Source organism: Rutidosis leptorrhynchoides, chromosome 11, assembly GCF_046630445.1.
Source record: "Rutidosis leptorrhynchoides isolate AG116_Rl617_1_P2 chromosome 11, CSIRO_AGI_Rlap_v1, whole genome shotgun sequence".
Classification (NCBI taxonomy): Eukaryota; Viridiplantae; Streptophyta; class Magnoliopsida; order Asterales; family Asteraceae; genus Rutidosis; species Rutidosis leptorrhynchoides.
In genome coordinates this window covers 320812016-320820069 of record NC_092343.1, presented here as the reverse complement: position 1 = coordinate 320820069, position 8054 = coordinate 320812016, and positions in this window count along the sequence as shown.

Genomic DNA, 8054 nt, shown 5'->3' with positions numbered 1-8054 from the left:
AAAATACAGTATTCACCACCATCTCGAACTCGTACTCACTCCACAGTACTATCCGAGTTTCACACCAACCCAAATATATATCACGAGAGCACCCGCAATAACAATTACATTCTCTCACTTCCGTGATCTCAAACTTCACACTTGGTCTCATACCGCACCTTGGTACTACACGATCACTTTACATAAGAAGTCTTACACTTCACTTGATCTAGTACCACGGAATATTCCTCGGGCGGCACTAAAAACTCCCCCACTTAGGATTTAGCTCCACATTCTTATCGCAAAGATGGTAACATCTCGCAGAATTACCATTCCACAATACACATGATCATTCTCATCACTAATCATAAACACCGAATTACTGCAAATTCACTTAGGCTCTCAGAGCCGTCATACAAAATTACTAGAGATGTCATACACGTGACGACATCGCACCTTCATACCACAAATCACAATTAACAGCCTTAATTGTTCACGAAGCGAACTCCACCAAAGTCCCACGTACGCCTCTAAGCAATATCATATACCACTCTGCTTAATCAGTCATGCATCTCAGTCGAGATCACCCGACCTTCCACGCAACGAACCTTTATCAACAATTGCTCACTCTCACGGAGAAGAGTGACCAACCCGACACAACAATTGCGTCGACCGCAATATCAACACCTCATCATAACCTTCATACTAATCGACCATTAAGTCCATCACCGGCTCACCGGTCATCTTTACCTATCTAACACTTAAGAGCAACAAGACTCGCTCATTCGTCACTTCCTAAGAAGTATTTACCACAATGCTCTTAAACTTCGACTTTCATAACTGTCAAATCACTATCACCCGTCGATCACTATATAATATCCGCTGCTTCCAAGAGTATCTCACGGGCACCCTAAGCACAAAGTGATCACACCACTATTGGAGTTGGACATTACACTAGCAGGTATAAAGAGGCATCTGACGCAGTGTCATGTAGACTCCCACCATAATCTACCGAATTTTAGAAACTTGATATTTAGGTTCCATACACCCGATGTCACCTATCTCTCCACAATAATGACCCGAAGTCATACCTACCCGACAAACCTTACGGTTTATTGTCTTATCAAAAGTTCCTAGCAATCACACGCTATCCGCAATTTCCACAACGCCAAACGATATAGCCTCACGAAACCTTTCATCTAACACTAAAGAGATGCTTGGAAACACCAAGTCTTACATCCTTCCACACTTCGATAAAACCACTACTACAAGGGATATTCCATTCGGAAGGTTACCCTATAATCCACAACAAACTAACACAATCAACATTATACGGGTCCCACTCCCATGAGTTTAACGACCCGAAGACTTCTCGATTCGCCAATTCTAAGGCGACTCACAAAAAGAATCCTAACACGATTCTCTAACCACACACTCTACCGAGTGTAACTCAAAACTACAATCATTAGACTTGTCGCATTCCATTACGGAATTCAAGTCCTCGCCGCACACACGCACACGTAAATCGGTCATCCTAGTTACGATGGGTAACTAAAACCAATAACAATCTCAACAGTGCACCCACTACTTAGGGTGACTAAGTACGCACCAAACTCGTGAGTTTGCTCACTCACCTTAGCTAATCGAAACCACCGTAACAATTCCGACTCACAAAGAATCCGACGTGACAACAAGCACATCACTCGAGACCATATAACCTAGGAACCAATAAAAGATTCCTAACTCATCCCGTTCTACCCCAACCATGCCACGTTTCCTCCGCTCGGTACTTATCATGTCATGCTTGGTGCCAAGATACACGTTCGTAATAATGGTGATCAGTCACTATTACAAATGCGTACCTTACCATTTTCACATGGTCACGGAAAGTACTTTACCCAGACTGATGCAACATTCATACCAAATAACACGTAATGCTCCTAGTACCCGAATGACCAAAGTCCTTACCGCGAACTTGATCACTCAAAACCGCCAAATATTCGAATCTCTCCAATAGATTCATCCCTAGGACACCGCACAATTAGATACTTGCATATATATACACCTATATACAATATAATAATAAATGTACACAAGTACACCACAACAACAAGTCAACCTACAACCTAGGTGACTATCGCTAAAACAACGTCCAAGTTCGCCTACTTACATTAGGCACTAGCCATCTAAGGCACTAATTTACTCATGAAATAAGGCCCCACCTAATCCCGCATTGGACAAACACAACTCCTAGTTAGTCACCTATTCTAAGGCACTAACAAATCTCAAACCGACCAGTATTCCTACAAGTCCCGCAAATAACGCACAACCGCCAATAAGTCTAAGACTAGGCACCTATTCCAAGGTCACCTAATTCCCTTAGACTATGCTCTGATACCACTTGAAACAACCATAACCCGTTTACCAAAAATGAAACACATTTTTTTTTAAAGTTAGGTCCCATCAATACAATGTATTTTCAACTCTGTTTTAATCTAAACACAACATCGTAGTGATACGTTAACAATTTATCATGACCCTTGGTACACAAATTACACTTTACAAATTCATTTGTAATAATGACTCGATCACAAGAAATACGGGTTAATACACAATAGCCCAACCCGATACCAAGGGCATAATCCCGAGGATCTACCAAATCCCCAAACCACATCCATATCCGAAAGCTACCCCATTAAGCCCAAGCGCTCCTACGTAACTAGTCTATCAACTAGCTAGCTTCACAACACAATTCCTGTAAAAAGGTAAACAACGAGAGGGGTAAGCTAACGCTTAGTGAATGCAATAATTATACATATACATATATAATATACCTACTTACAAACACTTACACAAATACCTCATACACGCTAGCAATTCATAATTAGCAAAACCATCTCAAGTAACAAGCTAATAATCTCTAATATCGCAAGCTAGCATAACCAATAGCATATACTCAAACAATATAATATGTTACACTACAACACATACACAATACCATATGGTTAACCATAAATGCTATGGTGCTACCGGCTCGTGGTTCACACCATACGCAATGCTATGACGCTACCGGCTCCTTGGTTCACGCCACTACGCATTTGAGTCATATTCTTTTATAGTGCTACCAGCTCGTGGTTCACACTTTGATGCTACCGGCTCGTGGTTCACATCTCATTTTATAGTGCTACCGGCTCGTGTTTCACACTTTGATGCTACCGGCTCGTGGTTCACATCTCATTTTATAGTGCTACCGGCTCTTAGTTCACACTTTGAAGCTACCAGCTCATGGTTCACATCTCATTTTATAGTGCTACCGGCTCGTGGTTCACAATTTGATGCTACCGGCTCGTGGTTCACATGATGACACTCGTCACACACATGTTATGGTACTACCGGCTCTTTGGTTCATACAATAACATTCACAAATAAATACACTATATACATACATGCATAATTATTCCACTCACCTCGAAATGCCCGAACAAGTCATGTATATAAATCGCCTCCAAACGCCACCGAGCAACCTTTACCTATAATACGCATATAAGTATACACATAAGCAACATACATTCTCTACAAGAGAATTCGACGCCAACATCCTTAACCAAGGGTTTATACCTACCTCCACAATTCACCCACTTAGACACCTAAAGTGGACTTCACCAATTACCACTACGGGTGGTAATTCCGACCCATCAAACAAGTACAATTTAACCTAAATTATACTTTGCACCATTTAAACCAACCGTGGGTCTTAAAACTAAATTACTACTTAGGTAGTAATCATTTCAAACGCCATTTACACCAAAAATCCCAACACGTGCAATATTAACCCATATTGCTTTTGACTACCTTTTGTGATGACCCGGGAATTTCTGACCAAATTTAAACATGAATCTTATATGGTTTCAACACGATAAGCAAAGTCTGTAATGTTGAAGTCTCAAAACCTTTGAACTGTGTTCATGTATACATTTGACCTTTGACTAATCCCGACGATTCACGAACAATTATTTGTAAATAAATAAATATATATACATAAATGTAATATATATAATAATTTGATATTATAAATTATAATTTAAACATTAGATATTAAATATGTAAAATAAGATACAAACTAATTAATTATGGATATATATAAATAAATATATGATTTATATTAATAGTTATTGGTAATATATATAAAATATATAAATATTAAATAAATGTTATCATATAATATAATATTATATAAATATAATTTTAATATATTAAAAGTTTGATTATAGATATTATCTCTTATCAATATTAATAACAGTACTATTAATTAAATTATAATATGAACTTTTATACGTTCAATCTGTTATAGTTATTATCATTGCTAACATCATTATTAGTAGTAAAGTTATAAATTTTACTTATTATGACTAATATTAGTATTATTACGAAATATTATTATTACCATTATCATTAACATTATCATTAAGAATTATTATTGTTATTATAAATTATTATTATTATTATTATTATTGTTGTTATAATCAATATTAACATAATATTATTATCACTTTTATTATTGATATCTTTAAAAATATTATTAATATTATTAATAATAAAAGTGTATCATTAATAAAATTATTATTAATTAGTATTATTAATATTAATATATATATATATATATATATATATATATTAATTATTAATTATATATATATATATATATATATATATATATATTAATTATTAATGTTTATTAATTATATAAAATAAAATAAAAATAGATATTAATGAATCTGCTTCCCTCGTTATCTAATCTGCACTAATTCTCTTTCTTTTTCTATTAACACCCGTATGAATTGGTTAAGGGTAACAATCAAACTATTTTTAATTTTTGTTTTGTCTCTAAAATTCGTTGAATAACTCTATCGATCGTACCAATTGTTGAATTTTACAAATTAAATTTTATTTTCTTCTCTGAAGGAATATCTTCCTGTCGAGTGAATCCAGCTACAAAACAAGTATTAATCGAGTCATTGTGGACGTAATAAGATCACTTTTCCTCTATATAACTCACTGGTAATACAATACGAGCCAAAACAACAAAATCAAATTCCAATTTGAAGAAAACAACTTGAATAATCTATCATGGTCGTTTTATCAAATATTTCGATTTCAAATGCCATTTTAAAATTCTTAAATGCAGATTTATTATAAATCATTCGTTTAAACTATCTGCAAAGTTTCAAAGCTTAGTTTTTACTATCGAGTTCAAATTTTGAAGTCAAACTTTATTGTTAAAATGTCAAAAGATTTATTCATCGTCGAATTCGAATTTGTTAGGATGTTTTAAGTTAAATTGAAAGCACCAGAAAGTTTCTAAGGAGGATTTTGAATCTTTTTCATGTTATAATCGTGGCCTAAAACAGTCTTTAAGTTTGAATTTGATTTTGAGTTCATACGTATTTTTTTATTTTCTGTTACAGCCTTTATTTTTTTTTTCTGATTTGATAAATAAATTCACTCACTTCCTAATTATTTACGTTCCATTTTCACAAACAAATTTAACCTTGAATTCACTGTTATCAATTGTTGAAAGTCATTTGGTCGACGAGTGAAGGAAGAAGAAAGTGAAGAGAGAAACAGAAATATGGTTATATAAATATACGTTATGTATTAGGATCAGAAAAATAGAAATCAGAGGAGTGGTTAGTCATTTGGTTGAGGAGCGAGAGGTCTCAGGTTCGAGTCCCGGCAGTGACGTTCCTTTTATTGAGTTTTTTTCTTCAAAGGTGGTAACTTTTATTATTATTATTATTATTATTATTATTATTATTATTATTATTATTATTATTATTATTATTATTATTATTATTATTATTATTATTATTATTATTATTATTATTATTATTATTATTATCTTTATTATTGTTACTACTAATGTTGTTATTAGTATTATTATTATTAAAAGTATTACTAGTAATACTAGTATTATCATTATGATTATTAGTACTATCATTATAATTATTATTATAAGTATTATCATGATTAAGATTGTTGTTATTATTAATATATAATCATTTATATTGTTATTATTATTAATGTATCCTTAGCAATATCATTAAAAGTATTATCATTAAAATTTGAGAATTTTCATTTTAATTACTATGATTACGATTATTAATATTAATATTATTATTAGTATGAAAATTATACAAATTTCTATTAGTATTATTAATATAATTAAAATTTGTAATATCATTATTATCATTATTATTGTTATATGTACCATCTTAATATTATCATTTTTATTATTATTAAGATTATCATTATTAGTGCTATTATGATTAAAACTTATTATCATTACTAATAATTTATTTAAAGTTATCGTTAAAATAAAAAAGTATTATGATTATTAATAATATCAATATCATTATTATTATTAAAAGTATTGTATATAAAAATAGAAGTTTTAAAATATTATTATTAAAATTATAAGTATATATTAACTATATTAACAAATTATTTTAGAAGTATTCATATATAACAAATTAGGTATCTTTAATATAACATTAGACAGATATGCATATATATTAAAATATTAATATAACTATATAAACATTAATCATTTTGAATGTATATACAACTTAAAAATATATTTTATTAATATAAAAAATGGTATAACTAATAAGTTATATATATCTACTCATTCGATTACGATTATATGTATTAATGAATATACAAATGATATAGGTTCGTGAATCCGAGGCCAACCCTGCATCGTTCAGTATCGTCGTATGAATATTTTTACTACAAAATATTGTATTGTGAGTTTCATTACTCCCTTTTTAAATGCTTTTGCAATATATATTTTTGGGACTGAGAATACATGCGCTGCTTTTATAAATGTTTTACGAAATAGACACAAGTAATCGAAACTACATTATATGGTTGAATGATCGAAGCCGAATATGCCCCTTTTACTTGGTAACCTAAGAATTAGTAAACCGATCTACTAATTGACTTGAATCCTAAAGATAGATCTATGGGCCCGACGAACCCCATCCAACGTACCAGATGCTTTAGTACTTCCATGTTGTTTTATATCATGTCCGAAGGATTTCCCAGAATGATAGGGGATGTTCTTATATGCATCTAGTTAATGTCGGTTACCAGGGTTCAATTCATATGAATAATTTTTGTCTCTATGCATGGGGCGTATGTTTATGAGAAATGAAAAATATGAAATCTTGTGGTCTATTAAAATATTGGAAATGATTGTTATGTTAAACTAATTAACTCACCAACCTTTTGGTTGACACTTTAAAGCATGTTTATTCTCAGGTACGAAAGAAATCTTCCGCTGTGCATTTGCTCATTTTAGAGATATTACTTGGAGTCATTCATGGCATATTTCAAAAGACGTTGCATTCGAGTCGTTGAGTTCATCAAGATTATTATTAAGTCAATTATAGTTAGATATATATGAAATGGTATGCATGCCGTCAACTTTCGATGTAATGAAAGATTGTCTTTTCAAAAATGAAAGCAATGTTTATAAAATGTATCATATAGAGGTCAAGTACCTCGCGATGTAATCAACTGTTGTGAATCATTTATAATCGATATGGACTTCGTCCGGATAGATTAGGACGGGTCTCTACATTTGGTATCAGAGCGGTGGTCTTAGCGAACCAGGTCTGCATTAGTGTGTCTAACTGATAAATTGTTAGGATGCATTAGTAAGTCTGGACTTCGACCGTGTCTGCATGTCAAAAGTTTTGATTATCATTCTTAGGGAATCACTTGCTTATCATTCTTAGTCTAGACACGTCTTACTGCAATGATTGCATGAATAGTGTATAGACAATATTCGTATCTTAGCGTATCTGCTTATTCATATCTTAGCATATCTATTACTATAGACTTTGCCTGACAGCTTCCGTAGATTTCTCCGTAACTTATGGGATTTTAGTATTATATATGCATATGTAAATTATGTATTGCAGGGTACTAATCTACATCATATTCTATTCCTTATCGAAAATCCTCCATCTGATCTTACGAGATGAGTCCCTCAACCAGTTCGAGTCCCT